General features: G+C 41.0%; 1 long non-coding RNA gene across 1 annotated transcript in view; it reads left to right on the forward strand.

Annotated features, from left to right (window-relative positions):
- LOC127526925 (uncharacterized) overlaps positions 1–14,912 on the forward strand; it is a 77,970-nt gene extending 63,058 nt beyond the window's left edge. Inside the window, exon 2 of the long non-coding RNA XR_007934322.1 lies at positions 14,815–14,912. This is a non-coding gene — a long non-coding RNA (uncharacterized LOC127526925). The remainder of the gene's footprint in view (positions 1–14,814) is intronic.
- The last annotated feature ends 11,990 nt before the right edge of the window (positions 14,913–26,902 follow it).

Here is a 26,902-nt window from a genome sequence, read left to right on the forward strand (position 1 = left end):
AACCCGGAAGCACGTCGTTTCTTCCTGTCATATGATCATGACGCACTTCCGGGTTATAGGGCAAGTAAGAGTCCGGCAGCCTCCCTACAGCGACTCCTGGTGGTCCCCATGGTATCCAGCAGGGCCTCATGGACTTTGTAGTTTATATGCACAGCCCTGCTGGAATTCGGGGAATGTCCATGCTGTCGGGAGAGCTCCACCAGGCGGCTTGGGGGTGAGGGCCAGAATATTTAGCCGGCCACCCACCACAATATATACAGTTAGGTCCATTAATATTTGGACAGAGACAACTTTTTTCTAATTTTGGTTCTGTACATTACCACAATGAATTTTAAATGAAACAACTCAGATGCAGTTGAAGTGCAGACTTTCAGCTTTAATTCAGTGGGGTGAACAAAACGATTGCATAAAAATGTGAGGCAACTAAAGCATTTTTTTAACACAATCCCTTCATTTCAGGGGCTCAAAAGTAATTGGACAAATTAAATAACTGGAAATAAAATGTTCATTTGTAATACTTGGTTGAAAGCCCTTTGCTGGCAATGACAGCCTGAAGTCTTGAACTCATGGACATCACCAGATGCTGGGTTTCCTCCTTTTTAATGCTCTGCCAGGCCTTTACTGCAGCGGCTTTCAGTTGCTGTTTGTTTGTGGGCCTTTCTGTCTGAAGTTTAGTCTTCAACAAGTGAAATGCATGCTCAATTGGGTTAAGATCAGGTGACTGACTTGGCCATTCAAGAATTTTCCACTTCTTTGCTTTAATAAACTCCTGGGTTGCTTTGGCGGGTATGTTTTGGGTCATTGTCCATCTGTATCATGAAACGCCACCCAATCGGTTTGTCTGTATTTAGCTGGATTTGAGTAGACAGTATGTCTCTGAACACCTCAGAATTCATTCGGCTGCTTCTGTCCTGTGTCACATCATCAACAAACACTAGTGTCCCAGTGCCACTGGCAGCCATGCACGCCCAAGCCATCACACTGCCTCCACCGTGTTTTACAGATGATGTGGTATGCTTTGGATAATGAGCTGTTCCACGCCTTCTCCATACTTTTTTCTTGCCATCATTCTGGTAGAGGTTGATCTTGGTTTCATCTGTCCAAAGAATGTTTTTCCAGAACTGTGCTGGCTTTTTTAGATGTTCTTTAGCAAAGTCCAATCTAGCCTTTCTATTCTTGAGGCTTATGAGTGGCTTGCACCTTGCAGTGCACTCTCTGTATTTACTTTCATGCAGTCTTCTCTTTATGGTGGACTTGGATATTGATACGCCTACCCCCTGGAGAGTGTTGTTCACTTGGTTGGCTGTTGTGAAGGGGTTTCTTTTCACCATGGAAATGATTCTGCGATCATCCACCACTGTTGTCTTCCGTGGACGTCCAGGTCTTTTTGCGTTGCTGAGTTCACCAGTGCTTGCTTGCTTTCTCAGGATGTACCAAACTGTAGATTTTGCCACTTGTAATATTGTAACAATTTCTCAGATGGGTTTTTTCTGTTTTCGCAGCTTAAGGATGGCTTCTTTCACCTGCATGGAGAGCTTCTTTGACCGCATGTTGTCTGTTCACAGCAAAATCTGCCACATGCAAGCACCACACCTCAAATCAACTCCAGGCCTTTTATCTGCTTAACTGATAATGACATAACGACGGACTTGCCCACACCTGCCCATGAAATAGCCTTTGAGTCAATTGTCCAATTACTTTTGAGCCCCTGAAATGAAGGGATTGTGTTAAAAAAATGCTTTAGTTGCCTCACGTTTTTATGCAATCGTTTTGTTCACCCCACTGAATTAAAGCTGAAAGTCTGCACTTCAACTGTATCTGAGTTGTTTCATTTAAAATTCATTGTGGTAATGTACAGAACCAAAATTAGAAAAAAGTTGCCTCTGTCCAAATATTGCACCTAACTGTATATATATATATATATCTATTAAATAAAAATGTATGCAGATCACTCGGCATGGCAGCGGCAGCTGCTGGCTTAAAGGACAGCTGCAGTACAGGCTTTTAAAAGATCGTCGCGCAGCCCAACATGCAGATCACGCAGAATGGCAGCAGCAGCAGCCAATCCATCCGCATCTCCTTAGCATATGTTCAGCACGACCCCCACCCCCCTTCACAACGCGAGTGGCAGAGACGCGAAGTGTCGAGCGTGAAGCGCACCCATGGGTAGGGGGGGGATTGGGGGATGGGCGAGCGAAGCCCAAACACAACCATACCATACAGTTATGTGTTCAAGCAAAGATATTTTATTAACCAAAATGCCTTTTACAGGTTTTTTATTATCTGGTAAATCTCAATTTTTCCACCTCTCCTCTCCTCCAAGCAAGCCTTGTCTTCCTCCTCCCAACACTGACTGCTTGGCTAAGGCAGAGTGGCTGCTTTTCAACCCAAACCTGGGAATACTTCCGGAGCATAGGATTGCCACCTGGAAGCACTTCCAGGTCCAGCCAAACCTCTCCATAACAAGGGACCCTGCCGCCAGCAACACCTGAGGACCCCAATAGGGCTGCTCAGCAAAGCTACAACTTTCATGTGGCCCTGCGGGTGTCCAAACGGGACTCATACCAGAGGGCTATTACCACCCAGTGTACTAGGGGAACATGTAGTCCTGGGAGGAAGTCTGCTTCTGTCCTTCCCTTATAATGACCTCCTGACCAGGAAAGGTGCCTGTCCATCCATCTTCTTCCTATATCACAGCTTCCCAACCAGGTAAGGAATCATCCAAAGTCCTGCCATTTTTCTGTAAACTTCTACTACATAAAAAGGGTCTTCTCATGCAGGGACCCCAACTCTTTTTATGACTTTTATTTATTTTACATATAAAAATTCTGTATGTACATACAGCGCCTGAAGTGTAAAGAATTAGTGCTGGTTGCTCTGTTTGTCAATGTCTTGGTCCTACTCTAGATTCGTTGCAAATTTGACACAATTTCTTAATCAAGCAGGTGGGTAGTAGGTGGGTTTGGTCGCCCCCGGAATTTTGGATGTGATGATACATGAACGTTAGATCAGAGCAGGAGGTATTGGTACGCAAACACAGCAAAAAACGGAATAAAGCTGGTATGCCATACGGGTGCGTACCAGCCCACTTCAAACCCTGAATGTATGTATATGCATTTATTGTATACTTTTTTGTGTATGTGTTTATAGGTATTGTATTATTTCAACTACATACATTTAATAATCAAACTAAATAGACTGAAAGACTGTCTTTATAATGTATGAAACTGGTAGACATCAAAATGCCATTTTAGGTGGAAACATTCATAAAAACCATTGCATTTATATAAGTAAAGTTATATGAATGAAGACCTGCTGTGAGCTCAGCATGTCTGCTTCACAGGAAATCCTAGCTATCAACAATTTAATAGACTGAAAGTGCATTTTTACATGATGTAACACTGGCATAGATTATATCAAAATGAAATCTTCTGAACAGCATAACAACAGCTGTGGTCAGTCTGCTGCTCATTCAACCCACCACACTTCTCTGTCTCAGCCTCATGATGCCCCATATAGCACATGACGTTGCTTCAGTTTTGTTACCTATGCATCTACTTCTTGAAGAATAAACGTGAATTGTCTTTTTTTATTTTTTATAACACATTTATTATTGATAAAATGTATTTATTATTTATACTTACATTTTTATTTTATTGTACATTTATATTTTATTAAATGCATTTTTATTTATTTATAATTTTTGGTTTCAGTACTAATTTCAAGACATTTTTTCATTTTAGTATGCTTTTCCTTTTGATCCAATTCAACCAGATCTATTGGAATACATTGTATAAGCCAATCGATCCATCCATCCATTTTCCAACCCGCTGAATCCGAACACAGGGTCACGGGGGTCTGCTGGAGCCAATCCCAGCCAACACAGGGCACAAGGCAGGAATCAATCCTGGGCAGGGTGCCAACCCACCGCAGGACACACACAAACACACCCACACACCAAACACACACTAGGGCCAATTTAGAATCGCCAACCCACCCAACCTGCATGTCTTTGGACTGTGGGAGGAAACCAGAGTGCCCGGAGGAAACCCACGCAGACACGGGGAGAACATGCAAACTCCACGCAGGGAGGACCCGGGAAGCGAACCCAGGTCCCCAGGTCTCCCAACTGCGAGGCAGCAGCGCTACCCACTGCGCCACCGTGCCACCCATAAGCCAATTATTTTGGGAAAAATTTGTGAATAACCCAAAGTATTTCAGGACCCAAGAGCCAAAAGTTACAGGTTTTAAATGGCTGATACAGAGCTTTTCTCAGCTATTTCATCACTAAACTCCTATCAGCTGACCCATCAGATATATCCTGGGTTTCCAGAAGACTTGCCAAATAAGCTAGACCTGCAAGCATTTCTTTGAATTATCCCACCACGGAAGATCCAGTTGCATGTGTGCCTAATAATATCCGAGAGCCCAGGATCGGCATTGGCAGAGGCCAAATGGGCCAAGGCCATAATGTGCCCATCTGGCAAACACAGTAACCCTTGTTGGGTAATGGATAAAGGAGAGGCAGTCTTCAAGAGACTATCAGGCTGTCTCTTTGTTGGAATTTTGTACAAGAAAGGGATATACCGGGAACTACTAGAAAAGCAGCCAAGAAACTCAGTTACACACTGAGGGAAGTGTCACATTGGTCCACTAGCTCTCCTCAAGAAACCACATTCACCCCCTGACTAGTCCCCTGAGGAGTCCCTATTTCCTCTGCAAAGTTCATTCTGCCTCCCAAAAAGCCCTGTTAGCTACTGTGTTCATAATGTCTTTTGTGTGAGTGGAACCACTGCTTTGGATGGAGCACAGAGGGCTGAGGGGCTGAATGGTCCAACCTGAAGACAATCACAGGGAATAAATAAGCATGTGTGGGAAGAGGCTCCTAGGACACACCATTGGGTGCCTCTGGTGAAGGAAGTAATACAGGCCTTTAACAAAAGGATACTGCACTTAAAGGGAGAAGAAGTGCTTGTCACTGGCACCGAACCACACCCATAGTCTCTGCATTCTTGGTGCCTTGGTCTTAATGAATGTTGTACCTTTGACAAACAGAGCCACCTAGAACATTAGTCCCAGTTCAGATGTTACAACTTTTTGGTAGTGTAGTGCAATAGACCTGTTGGAACCCTAGCCCTATCAGTTCAACCTCCTCTTAGAAGAGCATCTTGACATCTTCACTACTAGTAGTGAGGACTAAACCAGGGCTGAATTTGTCTTGCTTGCCTTTAACACTGGCATTGCCCTGATCTGTCTGCACCCACTGCACCTGCTGCCGGCCAAGCATCGAATAGTAGAAAAGAGGTCAGAGAGAGGGTCATGGCAGGTGTGACTGAGCCTTTCCTGAGCTGGGGGGCAGCACCAGCAGTCCTCATCAGAAAGAAGGATGACAGCTAGTGGTTTTGCGTGGGCTATAGATGGTTGAATGCTATAACACAGCAAGATCACACCTGTTGCCATGGCTGGATTTACAGTACCATCAAGGTGACTCAGATGTGCACTCTAGGGCCTTGCTTGCAACGGGACCTTAGCATGTGCAAGAAAAAAGGCGCAATAACAGGAGAAATCAAAAGTTTTTACCACTCACAGCAACCCACTGTACAACATCTAAACACCTCAACCTATCCCTGAGACCTAAATAAAAAGGTTTGGAAAGAGAAATAAGAGCAGATGGGGCATAATCAGAACAGGTGTCTAATATGGCACTTTTATAAGATTGTATATTTAATGTGTGACTGTACAGGCAAAGAGAAAAAGACAAAAAGGATGTTCAATCAAAACAAGGACCAAGTGGTGCAGTGAAAAGAAAAACTAAAAAGTCTGAATTAGCATAAGTTGCCTTAATTTGGGGTGTTCATAAGAAATGTAATGACTTATACTTCATGAAGCAGAAGTACATAATAAACAAGAGCAACTGCATCAGATATTTAAAAAAATTAAAACATGTGCTTTAATTTAAGTGTTAAACACCTATGCTTGGTTGATGTGGCATGCACAACTTCAAGTCCTTCTGATCATTTCTGCTGAAGACGCCTATTGGTATACTCTTTATCATAAGAGAGTAATTTCTTGCACAAAATAGGCCTATGATTATATAACGGCTTAAAAATGATTTGTTTTGGGGAGGGGGGGTTCTAGAGCAAGACTTTTCTGGGGGGCTGCAGGTTTTTCTTCCAACTAGCTTCCTAATTAGAAGACAGTCCTTGCTGATAATGAAACTTGTTATTAAACTACTTGGCTTGTTAGTGCTTTCATTCAACCAAGAGAAATTTTAATTGCACTGTAGAGTTTATTTCTCTGAGTACATTATCCATGTGTTTTGTGGACCCATACAGATTTAAAGTCAACTGTCCTTCCAATTCCACTCTCATTTATTTCTGAACATTTTTTAACATTCAATGTTGTATATACTTCATGGTACATATGCACAGGTTTAAAAGGAAGCATGTTTCCTGGAGAGCTGCTCTTTTATTGGTTATCTGCATTTCATTCCTGTAACTAATGTCTGGTTAAAAAATAGGCAACAATTAAAACTTAAATGCAGCTGCTAAAAACTAAGATAAGTAATTAAGGTTTCTGAATTGTAACAGGCAAGATAACTAAAATTAAGCCGAAAAAATGTATTGATATGTAGTAAATAAATGGGTTCTAATTAAGAAATTGGTTGAAGTAAAAACCTGCAGCCACTGCGGACCTCTGGGACTGTAATTGAGGGCCTCTAATCTACAATGTAATTAAAATTTGTGATGAATGAAAGCGCTAATAAGGCATATAGTTAAATACAAAGTTTCATTATCACCATGGACTGAGATCTAATTAGGAAACTGGCTGGAAGGAAAACCTGTAGCCACTCTGGTCCTCCAGGACTGTGATTGAGGACCCCTGGTCTATAGTGACATGAATAGAGGGGACATGTTGCATAACTAGACATCAACATGTGTTGAATGATGTATCATTTGAGGGGTTTTCTTGTACAGATTAGTTTGTAGGTGCTGGACAAAAAGCTTTTAAAAGTAATTCTTATGAACGCAAAAAAGAAAAAGAGAAGTATAAGAAATGTTTTACCAAAAACTATACCTGACATTAGCAGCTTAAACCTAAATAAATAAATAAATAAGCCAAAATGATGACATATAAGCCACAGTTGAGACTGAACTTACAGATAGTCAGGAAAGGGCTAATATCAATGCTTCAATCTACAGTCCATTGACACTGACATAGATGTGAACAACAATGTGGAAGCCAAAGAGACCACTGCAGGAGATAAGACATACCAAACAACTCCAAACTTGAATGAAGGAATACCTCTTATACTGTGTTTTATTTTATTTTCTGCTAATATGCAAACCCCAAATTGTCAGTTACAAATCACCTTTTTGCCACAAAGTGGCATAAACCTTTCAGAAATGTTTATTTGATGTTCATTAACAGTTGATATTCCATAGTTGTGCTGCTGCACTCACCAATTAGTCTGTTACTTTCAAACTGAACGTGGAAAAACTAAAGGTGACCTGCTATAAAGTTTTGAAGTTTTTTTTAAATGTCAATGTCTGTAAATAGTTTATTATTAACATATGTGATGTTCATATTATGTGAGCATATGCATGTTACTGATTGGGGGGTAGTGAGGGTCTAAAACTGGCCTGCTACCTTGGATTGATGATTACTCATAACACATGAGTAGTTCCAACAGGTCCATCACCTTGTGCTTATGTAGCAGCTAGCAGGACAATTCTTTGACTCCTGAGGCACACAAGAAGATAGCCATTTTACCATAAGTAAGGCGAAGAGTGGCAGCCAAACACATAAAGTAGTTTACTTTAACTTTTAGTTTGAGAGAACATTATATCATTTTTCATGAGAGCAGGTCATTCAGCCTGACATGCAACTTGCTTGCATAAATGACACAGTTTCTTGGGCGTAGCTTCCCACTGTCATCCTGGACATGTATGCCAACATCCAGAGCATCGGAACAGTCCTGTCCCAGTTAGAAGGAGAGATAGAGAGAGTGACTTGCTACTACAGCTGCAGCTTGAGCAGGCTGTAATGAGAAAACCCTGTGATATGAGGAGAACTCCTGGAGTGGTCTGTAATCTGTAGTACATCTGGCCTTGGCGCTATGGGAGCAAGTCTGTTTTGTGGATGGACCAAACCCTGCTCCCTTGGTTCATGAAAGATGGACATCAGGTGGACAGGTGCCTGGAAGCACTATAGGAGTACGGTGTTGTTTTTTTTTTTCATTCAGCATTGACCATTCAGTGATAATGACAACAAGAATGTCATTAAAGCTAGACTTACTGTAATGGTCCATGTTGGTGTACTATTGCGCCAATGAGCATCACTGCTAGTTTATTTCCTGGTTCGACTTTGTTTTCTTTTAATGTTATAATTATTTTATTCTTTGAATATTTTTTGTGTAAATTATGTTGTTGATTCTGTTGTTGATCCTCTTGTATGTTATGTTTTGAATATTGTTTTTTACATTATATTTTTATGTATGTATTACATGTATGTTCATTTAATTATGTGTCCTTTCTGCTTTATATAGAGGCTCAGGGGCCAGGGCCATCATTACTTATCAACTAGGTGAAGGAAAATAAAGTCTGAATTGTTAAAAAAATGTTTTTTTAAATAAAACTTCAAAATGCTCATGTTGAGATGTAATGAACTTACCTCAGTACTTCTCCCACTCCTATTGTAAAAGTAATAACAGGACAAGGTTAGCATTTTGGGGAAACTTACAGCCAACCCCATATAATTCTGGGCAATAAATGTAAAGAAAACATATGTCTTAAGTAGACTGATTATGATAGCAGCAGTTCCGCATTTAAGGTGTTCTGGGAGGAAGAAGTTGAGCCAGGTGGATGAACTCCAGAGTTGACATCAGATGAACGGTGTCAATCATCCTTTCTGCTGAAGGGGAAGAAGAGAGATAATAAGTACACAGTGACACCTCCTGTCTTGGAGGCAAATTACTGTTACCAAAGCCTCCACGCTGTTTTCCATGTGCACGTGTGTCACACTGTACTTACCTTTTGCTACCATGTTTACAGCCTGTGGTATTTTTTTCTTTAGTTCCTACATGATAGGAAATCTTCCTTTCAGCCTCAGTTCTAATTTCGGAAACAAAGAGAAGTCACAGGGAGTGAGATCTGGTGAATACAGGGATGGACAGCAGCAGCCAGATTGTTTTTTGGGTCAAAAACTCTTTGACAACGTGGTGTGAACACGTGTGCTCTCATGGTGCAAATGCAGTTTTTCATGCATTACTTTTCTGGACTTTTTTCCTAATGCTTTCCTGTTAATGTCGCTCATGCATAGTCTGTCCATGGGAACAAGTCAGTCAATGTCGAAAAAAATTGTCTCTTGGAAATCTGACATTGCGGTTTAGAGAAAAAAAAAAGCCAAAATCACGTGCCCAATTGTAGAATAAACAACAGAAATGTGCATTTAATCAGTTCATCATGATGCTGCTTGGCAGAATGATTACCCAGATTTGTAGGCATGTGCTACTTAGCAGCATATTTTATAACTACACCCTACTCATGGGCTATTGACTAATTCCTAGGAATTTTTGGACCTGCCCACCTACCATCGTATATATTCCAGGCAGAGGGTCAGGCTCTATTGAAGGTCAATGAGAATTGTTTGGTGATCTACTTCAGTAAGTATCCTAATTTTCAGTGACTTGATTGGTTTGGTCTGGGTTACCTTTTCAGGTATTCTAACCTTTTTGCCTTTCATCTTTGTTATCTTTAAATATTTTTGTTGATAAAAATTTAAAATTTTCAGACTTCTTTGTTGGTATATTTTTTGGCCAGAGGTTTTTAGTATTTAAAATATTCCTTAAAGATTATGAAGAACAGAACAACAGAGTGCAACATCCTATCTAAGGGTAGTCCTGGTGATGTACTCAGGAGACTAAAGCTGCATGCCCACTGTCAGCTGACAGTCCTGTGCAGTGTAGAAAAGCCCTAAGCTAGCCTTAAATGTTCCTCTTGTTTTCTCTCCAGCTCTAATGAAGCTGATGGTCTGCTTTAGGGACTTTATCCTCTGGCAGCTGGTGATGGCACTACCAATGCTTTCCACAGTTGTCTTAAGGACCTGGTTGTGCCTCCAGCAATATCGGCCTTTTCCCAGAGCCTTTGGGCAACAACTCAAGATATGCTCTAGCGTCCACTTTCTTCCACACAGAGAGCATACCAGTGTATCAACCAAGCCCAAGCAGTGCAGATTGGACTTGCTGGGAAGGACATCATAGACAGCTGTGTTCCAAAAATACGATACTGTGTGACTCTGACCATCAGAGGTCTGCCCACGAGCTCTTCTTTTCCACTGTTTGCTCCCATCTAGACCAGACACCTTGCTGTATCATTCCTACTACTTTACTGGACCTCTCTTCCTCCACTGGTGCTCCCACCTCATTCATTTCTAGGTACATCCGCTCTTTTCCCCCTGGCCTTGTCATAAAAGGGGGTTGTGACTGATCCTGCCCCAGAAACTTTAAGGTTATTAGACTCTTGGAACTGCAGCACCTCTCTTGCTCATAAAACCTTGAACCATCCTCCTCGATGGATTTGAGGGGAGGTCTTAGTTTACAGGTGTTTCTATAAGGGGCAATGTTGCTCAAGCTCCTCAGTACACCTAGCCATCTCCTCAGGTAACAGCTAACTCTCTTTTCTGGCTCTGAAATTGTTGATATCATAAATTCATAGAGGATCAAAGGACAGAGGATCCTTGGTAAAATTCCATGCTGGTATATCCACACCTTGAATTTTCCCAGAAGTCCAGTCTTGCCTGAAGTCATCTTGGACACAATGCCCCAGCTTTATGCTCTGGGTAATGCAGTGTCCTGTATGTTACTCTATTAGTTGTCATTTACAATTGGAAAGAAGAAAATGTACCAATTGGAAGTTAATTTAGATATTTTATAAAATATGGCAGCCTTTCACTTTCAGCCTCCAAAAGAAGAGTGGCCTTATTTTTTTCATGTTCTGATTCTAATCTTGTTACCTTTAGGGTGAGGGATAAAGAATAAAGATGAGAGGAGGATGTCTGGGAGGGATTCAGTCCTCTGTATTTCAAATAATTTTGGACACTTTGTTGTCTTTTAATAAAAAATAGTTTTTTCAGTACCAGCCTGTAACAATGTCATGCTTTGTAATGCTGCCAGCCTATGTCAGGAAGTCTTTATATTGAAAAGGGTGTGTCTGTTAAGATGTGTACCTTCACAAGGCTCCATAAATCACCCAGACAGATCACAGAGGGGCTTGATGAGGTTCACATGCCCAGAGCCTTGCCTCACACCCAATGTAAGGTAACTACGCATAGGTGGTAAGGGTGGGTTTGCTGCAGGGACTTTTTCCCTTTAAAGCTTTCACTAAAGGGATATTCAGTAGCTCATTAAATTTTATGTTTAAGCCTTGACTGGACTGATCTTCATGTGCCCTGATCTGCAGTGGTGCAATTAATCAATCAATCGTACAAGGTGTCTTTCATTAAAAATACTACAACAAAGGAGTCTTTTTAATGCTTTAGAACTTGTTGTGCTGTCAAATAGCCTAGTTTTCCTTTTCACATATTACCAATGTAATATCTTATAAAAATGTTTTGGCTAGCATGGACATGGATGAAACAACTTCAAGAAAATAAACAAGTTCTTTCTTAGTACCTTTAATCACAGAGAGCCTCAGAGAAGCCATCTCACTTCACTAGCTAGCCATTCATCTTTCTCTGTCTTGGCCAATCAGGATTATGATACTGGTCAAGCCTTCACAGAGATAAAAATGAATTAACAATCTCTTTAGCAACCTAAATGAACAAAGCAAAAATGAACTTTAGATAAGAAAATTGGAATTATCAAAACATAACATAAAATTATTGTACCCTCCATTTTTAATATTACACTCAGTCATTATATAGAAAAATGCAATCATTTATACGATTTATAGGCTTGGGTGAATTTGTGGAAGATAAAATTGAATGTAAGTAAATCTATATTGTAAGGTATTACATGTAGGAAGTACAAATGTTAGATTTGAATACACAACTGGAGGTCTGAAACTTGAAAGTATCCCTTATAAGGAGGTCCTGGGAGTCACAATGGACTCATCACCATCTACTTGATGACAATGTACAAGAAATTTATGGTAATTTATATATTACGATGTGTAGAGTACAAGTCAAAGGAAGTTATGCTTCAGCTATTTAAGCACTAGTGAGGTCTCACCTGGAATACTATGTACAGTTTTGGTCTCCATACTACAAAAAAGGCAATGTTATATATCAGTCTAAATTTATGTGTTAAATGATTATTTTTCAGTTCTTATTTGTCATGCTATTTATGTATTTTTATTATGTCTATAATTACATACGATTTTTATGAATGTGCCTCCATTACTTGTAGTTTGTGGGTGGAGTCCCAGAAGGTGGGGACACAATGACATTACTACTTCTGAACGCCCTGTCAATTGCTATTTGAGGCTAGAGCAGAGTAAGCTCAAATTAGAAAATCATTACATTATTTGGAGTTCTGTAAGTATTGCTGAGTTCTTTGAAATTTTCTGGTTTTGCTGGCTTTCTTGCTCTTGTTCTAAGGATTGTGATTGCGGATTGTGTATCGGAACTTATGTGCTATAGGACTGTTTTTTGTGCATTGTTTATTTTTTTTTCTTATTTTTGCTCCTTTGAGCTTTTTGTTTTTGTGAATAATACTTTATTAATAAATATTCTTTGCATTTTTTGCACAAGCTGGGGGTATATATATTCATCCATCCATTTATATTTTTTGTTATATTTGGGACATTTTGTGTTATTCTGCCATCTTACCATTTCATTTTTTGGGGACTGATGGACCAAAGCCAGCAGTTAGCAGTGAGGACTAGATTTGAGGTGAGTTCCCTGGGCAGGCTGGTGAGCTACCTGATCTGCCCTCATAGTCTTTTCACAACAGTCGTATTCTGTGCTGTCAAGCAAACTTACATTTCCAGGATTTTTTGGTTTTTAAAACTTTTTTGTTACAAATTACATTGAAGTTCAGTCTGATTCTTATTTGCTTTGTTTAAAACTAATTAGGCAACTTTTTAATGTGTTTTGGAGGTTGGTACCTTACTTATATCACTATGTTAAAGTCATAAGCTATCTTTTCTACCAACTGTTCTTCTTATATGTCAACATACCTTTCTTTTGGAGCCAGTCACTCATCGTCAAACCTGCTTAATTCAATTCAAGGTGACAGGGAGACAAGAGGAAGAACTGGCAGCATGGCAGTAAAAAGCCGTAGTCAAAGTGCCAGGCTATTGAAGGGCATTTCTCTCAGAGTGCTCTTTTAGATACGAGTCCAACCTTTACTTAACATACCTTGTAAATCTTTTTTCTTCTCCTCACTGAGTCACTTTAGTGGAGACTTTATGTGAATCTGTATGTCACATTTTGTCATGATTTAAAACCTGTGCCCTACTTTTTACATTTCTTTTGAAAATCAGCTATAAAATATTTTGCCATAATCTTGCTAGAGTTGATGCTGAAGCTGTTCACATTGCTTTTTCACATTTTCACCATAATAAAAGGTTAAGTGTCTGTGTGTCTGTCCAGTGAAAAATAAAATTGTTGTTTGCCTGTGGACTGATCCATTTCAGAATTTAGCTGAACTAGGATATTTGTGTACCTTTTATATATATACAGATGTGCAGGAAGGAAGAAGAAATGAATCATGCATCTTAAAATAATGTTTATTCCTGAGGTTTCAACACCTACCATGTGTTATCATCATCAGAGGAAAATGATTAGACATACTGGAATCAAAGGGATGGTAGATTGGTCGACTTGAACAAGCCTGCAAAACTATTGGAGCCACAGAAAACTCTGCTTTTAGTCCTGGGCATGACAGAAACTACTATGAAGGAGGTTGAAAAATTGGCAAGACTCCCCGATAGACGCAGTACACCTATATCTTTGGCATCTAGGTATAAGAGCAGTATCTGGCATTGATTTGGCCATACAGGTTGGTCAGTCTTGCATGCAAAATGGACCCTGATAAAGTTGAAGAAACAACAACAACGTTTATTTATATAGCACATTTTCATACAAATAATGCAGCTCAAAGTGCTTTACATGATGAAGAAAGAGAAAAAAGACAAAATAAATAAGAATTAAAATAAGGGAACACTAATTAACATAGAATAAAAGTAAGGTCTGATGGCCAGGGAGGACAGAAAAAACAAAAAAAAACTCCAGACGACTGGAGAAAAAAATAAAATCTGCAGGCCACGAGAACACCCAGTCCACACTGGGCATTCTACCTAATGATCAGTCCTCATTGTATTCAGGGTTCTCATGGAAGAACTTGATGATGATGGTCATGTGGACTTCTGGCCTTTAATCCATCAATGTAGGGACATCACAGTGCTTTGAGCAGGTGGTGGTGGCGCAGGTTGCCACCTCAGAAAACCGGAAAAAGAACAGAAGAGAAAGGGGTTAGTATGGATTTTGAATATGAATACCATGAATAATAATGAGAATTAATTGAATATGCAGAGCATCAGGATTAAAATAAGATGAAGCTATGAGAAAACCATGTTAAAGTAATGTGTTTTCAGCAGTTTTTTAAAGTGCTCCACTGTATTAGCCTGACAAATTCCTATTGGCAAGATATTCCAGATTTTAGGTGCATAACAGCAGAAGGCTGCCTCACCACTTCCTTTAAGTTTAGCTATTGGAATTCTAAGAAGAAACTCATTTGAAGATCTAAGGTTATGATTTGGAGTGTAAATTGTAAGACATTCTGAAATATAAGATGGAGCGAGATTATTTAAGGCTTTATAAACTATAAGCAGGATTTTAAAGTCAATTCTAAATGACAGAGGTAACCAGTGTAGTGACATCAAGACTGGAGAGATGTGCTCGGATTTTCTTTTCCTAGTTAAGATTCTAGCTGCATTCTGCACTAGTTGCAATCGATTTATATCTTTTTTGGGCAGTCCTTTCTCAGCATCTTGCAATGTTATAAGGGGTCTAACTTTTGCTATATTTCTTAAGTGGAAAAATACTGTCCTAGTAATCTGATTAATATGTGATTTAAAATTCAGGTCAGAGTCAATAGTTACCCCTAAATTCTTTACCTCCGTCTTGATTTTTAATCCAAATGCATCCAGTTTATTTCTAATAACCTCATTATATCCATTATTGACAATCACTAAAATGTCTGTTTTCTGTTTATTTAGTTTGAGAAAATTACTACTCATCCATTCAGAAACACAAGTAAGACATTGTGTCAGTGAATTAAGAGAGTCAGGGTCGTCAGGCGCTATTGATAAATACAGTTGTGTGTCATCAGTATAGCTGTGGTAGCTCACGTTATGCCCCGAGATAATCTGACCTAATGGAAGCATGTAAATCAAAAAGAGCAGCGGACCCAGGATAGAACCATGTGGAACACCTTATAGAATATCATGGGTCTTTGTATAATTACCACAACTTACAAAGAATTTTTTACCTGCCAGGTAGGACTCAAACCAATTTAAGACACTGCCAGAGAGGCCCACCCACTGACTAAGGCGATTTCTAAGAATATTGTGATCAATGGCATCAAATGTGGCACTCAGATCTAAGAGGATGAGAACAGATAAATGGCCTCTGTCTGTCATTTACCTGCAAGTCATTTACTACTTTAATGAGTGCAGTTTCTGTACTGTGATTTGTTCTGAAACCCGACTGAAACTTATCAAGAATAGTATGTTTATTGAGGTGGTCATTTAGCTGCATAATGACGGCCTTCTCTAAAATTTTACTTAAGAAAGGCAGGTTAGAAATAGGTCTAAAATTTTCAAACGCAAAGGAGTCAAGATTATTTTTCTTGGGCAGGAGTTTAACTACAGCATTCTTAAGACAGTCTGGGAAGACCCCCGTATCTAATGACGAGTTTACTATGTCAAGAATACTATCAATTAGTATGCCTGATACTTCTTTGAAAAACTTGTTGGTATTAGGTGGAGGGTCTCAGTTGAGAAATTATTTTATATAAATCAGGTAAATCTATCCTGGTGAAAGAATTTAATTTGTTTAAAATAGAGTACCAGGGTTTAAGTGGTTCAGTATTGGGGAGATTTTTGATTAAAAAATACAGCAAAAGCCTCAAAGGTTTCATTGGAAGTTTTTTGGAGGCATTCCATTGAGTGACCTGGATTTAGCAGACGATCAGTCGTAGAGAATAAGACTCTGGGATTACTAGCATTGTTATTTATAATTCTAGAGAAACCACCTAGCACTTGGTCCAACAGTTGAGTTTAAAACTTTATAGAATTTTCTGAGGGCATAGCCTCAAGTCTCATAGGTATTTACTCAGAGTAGCTAGGTCTGACGTGGAAAAGAAATAAAGACACAGTGTGAAGGAACCCTGGATGATCAGCATGTGTTCCCACAAAATTAGAGAAGAGGAGGAATAAACAGAACCCCATCACTGTAAAGGCCACACAGACAGTGAACAGCCCCTCTTTAATCACTAGAGAGTCTCAAATCATCCAAAGGCCATATGAGAAAATGGGCGGTCGGTTAAATTTGAAAGACTCACCCAACAAACTAGAGGTGGCCAATCTAATGCACCAGCCTGACCCATGTGAGTTTGTGTCCCTGCCCACGACACCTACGTCATGGGACGACATGCCCAAAGAGGGTGTCACACAAATGAATAAAGAACAAGAGTGGGTGGAGTGTATCCAATTCCCCCCTTGATTTACTGTTTTCTATGTCATAAGTGGTTGCACTGATGGAGACACTGTCTTACACGTAATTCGATCAGAGCCACTCCTGTGGCGACATTGGCCATGTGAGTGCTCCCAATAATAGTTTGTGTTCCTTTTGTAGAGGTTTGGCCATGGCATTGAACTTCAAACAACCGCCTCTGCACTGTACTTTCCTCCTTGCCAGACTAAATGCAGTGCCCTATATAGCTCAACTGAGTGGGTGGATATTTAAGAGCAATTCGAGATGGATGGGCATCTCGACTGAGAAAGAGAAAGGATCCTTGCCTGAAAAGGAGCCCCAGATGGATGGACGGATATTCTAGCCGAGAGATAGGAAGGTTCCTTGCCCAGATGGGAAACCCCAGGGAGATGGACAGGCATCCTGACCTGATGTTTTTACAGTACCTTTCCTGGCCGGGAATAAAGAGAAGGACAGGGAAGGACTGTCTCTAGGGGTTGTTTATTTCCCCAGGATGCTAGATGTGTAGCAGCCCTGAATATCGATACCCGTCAAGCAACGCAGCCCTGCTGGAATACATGGGTGCCGCAAGAGGGCTCTGCAGGGAGTTACACTCCGTACTATTTCAGACTTCCAGATAACCTGGACGTGCTTCTAGTGGATGAAGCCCTGACACTAACTACTCCTGGGTCCTTAATAAAAAGAACCACACTGCCTTGTGGAGTCAAGTTGGAGCTGGGAATAGAGACGGACAGCACTTGACTGGTGGATTAGCAGTGCTGTGGAGAGAGAGAAAAAGAAAAAGAAGAAAAAACACAGAGTTTAATTGTTATGCAAGGTATTCATGTAATAAAACACCTTTTATTTGAACCCTGTACTGTGTTTGTGTGCTCATGCTTGGGGTTTGGAGCTCTGGGATATATATAGAGGCCTGCAGCGGGGGGCTTCAGCTTCCCAAACTTATCTCAGACAGATGCAGACACAAGTCCACCACAACACCCAGGCTTTATTTGGCTCCGGGAAACTCTTCTCAAATCATTTCCCACAACAAAGCACAGTACACATCTCCAAAGCACAGTAACAAGAAGCACCAATAAAACAGCATGCTGCATATTGTCTTCTCTCTCTCTCTCTGTCCCTTCCTGCTCCTCCTCCTTTCTTCAGCAAGCTTCGTCCCTCTTCCTCCCAACTTTGATTCCTGGAGCAGTAGCAGCTGGCTTCTTTTATGTAATACCCGGGCAGCATCCCTGGAACCAAAAAGGGATGAGCCACCAAACTCCACGTCCCAGCATGCCTTGTGGGAATCCGAGGTGCTGTAGCAATACAGGGGACTGCTACCTAGTAATCCTGGGGAGATAATGCCCTGAGCACACTTTCTCCCCCAGTCTTTATATATATAGTCTATATATATAGTCACAAACTCCACTCTGAGTCATAGTAAAGTTTGGGGCAGCCACCCATATATTTGGTATCCTGGCTGCAAAGTTGCAAAAATGTAAACAGCACTGATGTGCACAAAACTGAGTCCAAAACAGAACTGGGGGAATAGGGAAAAGGTGGACGCTTTTAAAGGGGAAGACAGGAAGTGAGGTCAAAGGGGTCGGGCTCATGAGGGTCTCAACCATAGGCTCGAGCCAGACATAACATCACAGGGGCCGGAGCCGGCAAGATCTTCTTCCGTAGGCTCGGACCCGAAAGTGACGTCAAGAGGACCAGGTGGAATCTCCCGTGAATGGTCTGCAGGAAAGGGAGAAAAAGAGTCAGTGCACTCTGTCACATCCTGGTCTGATTCGGAATTGCCCTTACTCAAGTCTTTAGCTGCCTCCCATGCACACGTGTGTGACAATATATATATATATATATATATTCACGGCATTCGTAGCCTGTGTCACAATCTGATTGTATGGGTGGTTACCTTCCAGGTAACGCTTGTGGTTGGCCAGCAATCTGCTAACATCCGCCACGGTGCCCTCAGTTTGTGAGAAGCAGATCATAGAATGGTTGAAATAGTTTACTGTCAAATAAATGCAAAGAGGGCGGTGAGGAGCAGATCATAGAATGGTTGAAATAGTTTACTGTCAAATAAATGCAAAGAGGGCGAAACACACTCTTTGCATTTATTTGACAGTAAACTATTTCAACCATTTTATGATCTGCTCCTCACAAACTGAGGGCACCGTGGCGGATGTTAGCAGATTGCTGGCCAACCACAAGCGTTTACTGGAAGGTAACCACCCATACAATCAGATTGTGACACAGACTACGAATGCCGTGAATGTAATTACCCCGATCTACATGCTGTCAAATAAACGAACCACACGCCGTGGCGCAACGTTAGGGGCATCGCCTCTGGTGCTGACGTCCGAGGTTCGATTCCCGAGAGGGAGTGCAGTGGAGTGTGTACGCCTGATGAGCCCATAATGAGGGCGAAACACGTGTCGCATACTCTTTGCATTTATTTGACAGTAAACTATTTCAACCATATATATATATATATATATATATATATATATATATATATATATATATATATATTGTGACACTAGAGGGTGCTGTCGCTCCTCAAAACCCACAGACAAACGTCCAAGACACCAAGCAAAAGCACTTAGAAATATTTTAATTTCTTCTTTTCGATGTTGTGCCACAGTAGACACCACTAACACCACCATAAACAAATAAATCAATAATACAATAAATCCTCCTCTCCTCCCAGCAGCTCCGTCACACTGCCACCCAACTCTGTCTCTCTTGCTGGGTCTGCACCAGTCCTTCAAATAGTCCTTGACCCGGAAGTGCTCCTGTTCTTCAGTCCATGTGGTTCAATAGCACTTCTGGGTTAGATGAAGACTTATATTTTTCTTCAGCCCGGAAGTACTTCTGTTCTTCTGTCCCCGTGACTTGGGAGTACTTCCGGGCTATAGGGAAAATAAAAATCCCTGCGTCTCCCTGCAGCGTCACCTGATGGCACCCATGGCACCCAGCAGGGCTGTGAGGTCAAACTCCATCTCCCATGATGCCCTGCCGGAATCCGGGGCACCTCCATGCTGCAGGGAGGACACCATCTAGCGGCCTGGATGTGTTGGCTGGGATAAGCTGCCGGCCGCCTCTCCCAATACATACATATATATATATATATATATATATATATATATATATATATATATATATATATATATATATATATATATAGTAAAAAGAAGTGGACAATGCACTCATAAAGTTTTGGGGTTTGAGCCCCGTATACTGTAAAGTCCAGAATAGCCTTCCTTGGCTTATGCATTCACTATGAAAATGAATCATACAATGGACCAAATTGCAGTGCATGAATGACGTTTATATATGAAGACTGACAGGAAATTGAGCACAGAGGAATGCTGGGAAGAAGTGCAGTCGTCAGGTAAGGTCGGAAGTGGAGGGTTTAACAGGTGAATGGAATTGTCTGCCAGTCTTCTTATTGTACATTTTATTCTTCTCCTTTTCTGTTGAATGAGAGAGAGATGTTAGTGCCTTGTACAAAACCCACTTTCTTTGTGTTGTCCCACGTCGTTGAGCCCGTCAGCTGCTCCTCAAATGTGTGTGTGTGACAATATATGTATTGTGATGGATGGCCGGCAGCTCATCCCGGCCAACACACCCAGGATGCTAGATGACGTCTTCCCTGCAGCCTAGTAGTGCCCCGGATTCCCCCAGAGCATCATGGAAGATGGAGTTTGGCTTCATAACCCTGCTGGGTGCTGTGGGGGCCACCATGTGACGCTGCAGGGAGACGAGGGGATTTTTGTTTCCCATATACCCCGGAAGTACTCCCAAGTCACGGGGAAGGAAAGACAGAAGTACTTTCAGGCTGAAGAAAAATACAAGTCTCCATCTGACCTGGAAGTGCTAATGAATCACATGGACAGAAGGACAGGAGCACTTCCAGATCAAGGACTATGTAAAGGACTGTTAGAGACCCAGCAAGCTGAGCCGGAGTTGGGAGGGAGTGTGATGGAGCTGCTGGGAGGAGAGGAGGAGAATTATTGCATTTAATATTGTGGGATTATTATAGTGATTTACTTGTTTATGGTGGTGGAGGTGCTTTTGGGCACTTTGAAGAAGAAAATAAAAATACTTCTGGGTGCTTTTAAACCTGTGTCTGCATCTGTCTGTTGGGTTTCATGGGGCAACAGCGCCCTCAAGCGTCCACTTATTGACAGTATATACTGTATATATACACACACACACACACATACCATATATTCAGTGATGAAGTAGGGGTACTTAAACAGGTTAACAGAATGGAGCTCTTGAAGTAGTCCAGATACTTCAATAAGGAAAGACATATCTCTGGTGTCCATTCCCAGTTAGCTGAGTGAGGCTGTAAAATCAATAGTGTGCCAGGAGGGCTCTCTAAGGGAGAGTTCTGTCACGTGTTACTTTTTTCCTGGCTTCCTTTTCTCATCATGGACAGCCAGAGTGAACTGTGTCAGCATATAAATACAGTGTGATGATCCTCACTCTATTTTCACATTTTCTTTTCTGATTTTTTTTTCCTTTTAGTCTAATTATATAGTTTAATTTTTGTGTAATGTGCTAATAAGAGTAAAATAAACTGGAAAAAAATGAATGTGTTTACTATGTACTTGTTATGCTGGACTCTTCCAAGGCCGGGTCCTTGGGAACTGTCAGAGGGCGCTGCAGAAAGAAGGTCCTGGAAGTGCTTCTGCTGGGCTAAACCACAGTACTGAAAGTACTCCCCGATCTGACATAAAAGCGAGCCATCCGGCCTCAGAGTTGGGAGGCAGAAGGCAAAGCTCACCTGGAGGAGGAGAAGAGGAGGATTGTATTTTGAAAGGCTGTGGTTTGACCTGTAATAAGGTATTTTGTAGAAATAAAAATCAAAATAAAAAACTTTATTTTGTACCTAAGTCTGTTCAGTATGGTGTGTCTGGGCTTTTAGGGCTCAGTGGCTTCCTCTGTCTTTTACAACTATGAAGTTTATCAAGTTTGGTTCATTTAGCCAATTTTTTGGAGCATATTAAATTTTTACATGCAAATCTCATCTCTTCTAAATCCCACATTAGATTTTTACAGTCTCAGCCCTTGATGAGTATGTCAGGCTTTTAGCTTGTCACTGCAAATACTTCTCATGCTGAAAGCTTGGTAGATGTTTTATGATGTTTCAAAAACAAAGTTGTGTCTCTTAAAATCTTAGGATTTTTATCTGCTATCTTTTGTATCATTTTCCAATTGTTTCTGGCTTGTGTTACTATCCTTGAACATTTTCACTTAGTTAATATAACATGCATATTCAAACACATTGTAGACAGCAGTGAAGATAAATAATATTCAGTGTGTCACTGTGGTCTGTGAATTCTATAAGCTTTGAAGTTACATACATAGCTTGCTTTTGAAATATTTTTTTATCTGTATATATGTGACAGGTGTCTGGTCACACTCACAGGAAATCTAACTTAGACACCATTAATATATCCGACTACGCCACCCAGTTTTATTAAGAGACTGGGAACTCTTGAGATTTACAGAAAATAGCACACAGGGTTCTTTAAATTGGGCAGTGGAGTAAACACACAATAAAAGACACAACAGTAATTTCAGGGAAAGCAACAGTAATTTCTATTACACAAGACAATAAAGCAAATTAAAAAAGATAAACGAACATAACTAAAAAATCCAACAATATCAGGTTCGAAATTCCTTTTTTAAAAAAAGAAAAGCACACAGTTCACACTCTAAAAATCCATTAAAAACAATAGTTGAAGGATACAACCTTTAGTGGTGCAGAGTCCAGTTTGCGCACTGTGTTACCACAACACTTAATCATTCAACTGTCCACAGAGGCACTCTGTTCACCGGACACTCGTTTCCCAACAGAAGTTTTGTCAAATCATTGAATCCCTGTCAGCATCTCTTTGTCGTTCCTTTTTTTTCCACTCTGGGCTCCTTGTGTTGCTGCGACCTAGGCACGCCTCATTTCTCGTCTGCCAGCTTCGCTTGGTCCTTTCATGTGGCTTCCCTCTCTTGCTGGACCCACAACCGGCATCCCCTTGTGGAGCTGTCTCTTCCTCCCTGGAAGTAAGTGTTGCCGTCCTTGTGCCTCACATCGTGCCAGCCACGTACCCTCTTCTGCCTACGAGCCCCTGTGCTCTGTCCGAGTGTCTTGGCAGTGTTCTCAGTGGACTGTCCCTCTTCTACCTTCTCCTGCCCAGGAGTTTAAATCTCCTCCAGTTCCTGCCGTTGTCACTCCTGGACAATCAGTTTAAACAATGGCACATCTAAATTTCCTGGGTTTAACAATTAATGAAAACACAAGTTAACAAAATGTATTGTTACCAACCATTAATGAGTACAGATCTGCTGATTAGAAACCAATATTGTCAAACATGTTAATTTCCAAGTCAGGTAAATACAGACATCCTCCAAGGAAGGATCAGTTCTGTTATCACAACTTGGTACTGTTTGTAATCTCAACCATCCAAAATCTTCAAAGCGGTGACTCCTTTGCAATACTGCAAATACCTACTGTACATCCTGCATACAGCCATGACAACATCAGTAACGGGATTACCCAATAAATTTGCCTTGTAACTTCTCATCCCCACTCCCAACAATGGATGCCTAATAGAACCACCCAGTGTACAAAAAATGTCCCCCTCTGACATATACATTACTGGTCAAAAGTTTTAGATCACCTCAGTGTTTCCAGTTTTTCTTCAAATTTATTATGTTGAAATGCAATAAACGTCTTAAAAAGGTGAAGAGGTAAGCAGTAAACTGTCAGGGGTTTAAATTTAAAGTTTAAGTTAGCAAAAAACTGAAAAAAGGAAATTTCAGAATATTACAAATGGGCCTTCTTCAGAGAAGAAACAGACAGATGTTATGCAGCATTTAAACTAAATTAAGCTGTGCAAGTTGAAGACAACAATTTGCACAGGTGTCCCAACTTCTGTTGATTACTTAAAAACCCTCTGTTGTCACAAAAATGACGAAAAAACATTATAAAGGTTTGGGGCAGCCACCCATATAATATATCCTGACTGCAAAAAGGTATTTTTCAAGAGATATTTACAAGACAGAGTCCAAAACAGACCTGTTTATATGAAGTCAAGATGGCGGCTTTAAAGGCCAGGGTAGGAAATGACGTCATCGGGCCAAAAGGGAAAGTGACATCATCAGAGGTGGGACCGGAAGTGACATCATTGGAGGCACCGGAACCCTGTGGGATTTCCCGAGAATGGTCTGCAAGGGATTGAGAGGGACAGCTAGTGCACCCCGCCACCTCCTGGTTGGACGTGGAATTGCCATTATTCAGGCCCTTTAGTTGACTCCTACTTGCACATGAGTGACACTGTCTTAAAGCACAGTTGGAAAGACTGTGTTACTACACCCTTTCAAGTACTAAGACAATATTCCGGTGATAATGGCAAGAAAACGTCAATTAACAAATGAAATGAGACAGAGCATTATTACTCTTAGAAGTGCAGGTCTTTCATGTAGAGAAAGTGCAAACAAAAATTAAAGTGTCAATGAACATGGTGACCTACATAATCCTAAGGAAACGGGGAACTGGAAGAAACTCTGATTGGAAGAGACCTGGCAGACCCAAAGTCGCAACACAATCAAAATGCCACATACATTCACCTTGTTATTTAATGGAGGTCTCCTGGCAGAGCCTGATCTGTACTTTACTCAGAAAAAAATTCCTTAAATCAAAGTAAATGTGAAATTATTTTCTTAAGTCATTGCCTATCATTATAGACACTTTTGTATTCCTGATACTGCATTGCTATGTTGCATTACAGCAAAAGACTGGGAGCATGCACTGATATAGCGTGTTTGTACCCACCACACAACGAACCACCTCAGGATCCCAGATTAGGAGAGCTCACTTTTTATTATAGAATAATTACTTTTAGGGATGTTTCAACTTGTTTGACTGTAACTTTTGCATTGTTTGTCATTAGTTTCATGAGAAGGACATCTGATGTCTTTATATGGTGATAGACAGGTTATGAAGGTGTTGGGAAACTTCAAGCTCTTTAGCACCACCATTTCTAGCTGTGTGCTATGGAGGATCAACACATTCATTACAGACAAGTGAGCTCATCAAGGACTGTTCTTTCTGAGAAAGTTAAAGATTTTCAGAGTACCATAAGTAGCAATGATCTTCACTGAAATTACTGTAAGTGTTTTATCCTTTTCTCACAGAGCAGCTTAAAGAGATTGTTGTGCACTGGTTTCTACATCATATAATGCCACCTTCCCTCTGTAGATGTACTCTTCTGCACTGACAAGTAAATATTAAAGATTCTATCTTGCATTGCCTCTGTTTACATTTCTTTCATAAATACTTGTATCAAGACCATTACACCAAGTTTCATAACAGCTCGCAAGATGTGAGATGCATTTACTTAGCTTGTTGATCTTGGAATCTCTTTTACTACATGGTGTTTTATTGTTTTTTATTTGCAGTGCAATTTGTAGCTGGCGCCTGATTAAAATTTGCAAATGTTTTGTTAAGTTGACTGGTTTGGGGCTTTTAAGGATTGATGATTTCTACAGTATTCTGCTCAAGGTGAATTTATTCTTCTTCTTTCGGCTGCTCCTGTTAGGGATGGCCACAGCGGATCATCTTCTTCCATATCTTTCTGTCTTCTGCATCTTGCTCTGTCACACCCATCACCTGCATGTCCTCTCTCATCACATCCATAAACCTTCTCTTAAGCCTTCCTCTTTTCCTCTTGCCTGGCAGCTCTATTATTAACATTCTTCTCCCAATATACCCAGCATCTCTCCTCTGCACATGTCCAAACCAACGCAATCTCACCTCTCTGACTTTGTCTCTCAACTTTCCAACTTGAGCTGACCCTCTAATGTACTTATTTCTAATCCTGTTCATCCTTGTCACACTCAATGCAAATCTTAACATCTTTAACTCTGCTACCTCCAGCTCTGTCTCCTGCTTTCTGGTCAACACCACCGTCTCCAACCCATATAACATAGCTGGTCTCACTACCATCCTGTAGACCTTCCCTTTCACTCTTGCTGATACCCGTCTGTCACAAATTACTCCTGAAACTCTTCTCCACCCATTCCACCCTGCCTGTACTCTCCTTTTCACTTCTCTTTCACAATCCCCATTACTCTGAATTGTTGATCCCAAGTATTTAAATTCATCCATCTTCGCCAACTCTACTCCCTGCATCCTCACCACTCCTCTGACCTCCCTCTCATTCACACACATGTTTTGTATTGTTCCTACTGACCTTCATTCCTCTCCTCTCTAGAGCATATCTGCACCTCTCCAGGGTCTCCTCAACCTGCTCCCTACTATCGCTACTGATCACTATGTCATCAGCAAACATCAAAGTCAACGGGGACTCCTGTCTAATCTCGTCTGTCAACCTGTCCATCACCATTGCAAATAAGAAAGGGCTCAGAGCCGATCCCTGATGTAATCCCACCTCCAACTTGAATGCATCCGTCACTCCTACTGCAGACCTCACCACTGTCACACTTCCCTCGTACATATCCTGTACAACTCTTATGTACTTCTCTGCCACTCCTGACTTCCTCATACAATACCACAACTCCTCTCGAGGCACCCTGTCATATGCTTTCTCCAGGTCCACAAAGACGCAATGCAACTCCTTCTGGCCTTCTCTATACTTCTCCATCAACACCATCAGAGCAAACATCGCATCTGTGGTGCTCTTTCTTGGCATGAACCCATACTGCTGCTCACTAATCATCACCTCCCTTCTTAATCTAGCTTCCACTTCTCTTTCCCATAACTTCATGGTGTGGGACATCAATTTATGGCCTTTCCATTCTTCATCCTATTCAAAGCTGTCCTTACTTCCTCCTTGCTAATCCGTTGCACTTCCTGATTCCTGATCCACATTATCCAACCTCTTCTCTCTCTCATTCTCTTCATTCATTAGCTTCTCAAAGTACTCTTTCCATCTGCTTAACACACTCTCCTCGCTTGTGAGTACATTTCCATCTTTATCCTTTACCATCCTAATCTGCTGTACAGTAATCCCTCGCTACTTCGCGGTTCACTTTTCGTGGATTCACGACTTCGCGGATTTTATATGTAAGCATATCTAAATATATAACGCAGATTTTTCGCTGCTTCACGGGTTTCTGCGGACAATGGGTCTTTTTATTTCTGGTACTTGCTTCCTCAGTTGGTTTGCTC

Source organism: Erpetoichthys calabaricus, chromosome 3 (assembly GCF_900747795.2).
Source record: "Erpetoichthys calabaricus chromosome 3, fErpCal1.3, whole genome shotgun sequence".
NCBI classification, from domain to species: Eukaryota; Metazoa; Chordata; class Cladistia; order Polypteriformes; family Polypteridae; genus Erpetoichthys; species Erpetoichthys calabaricus.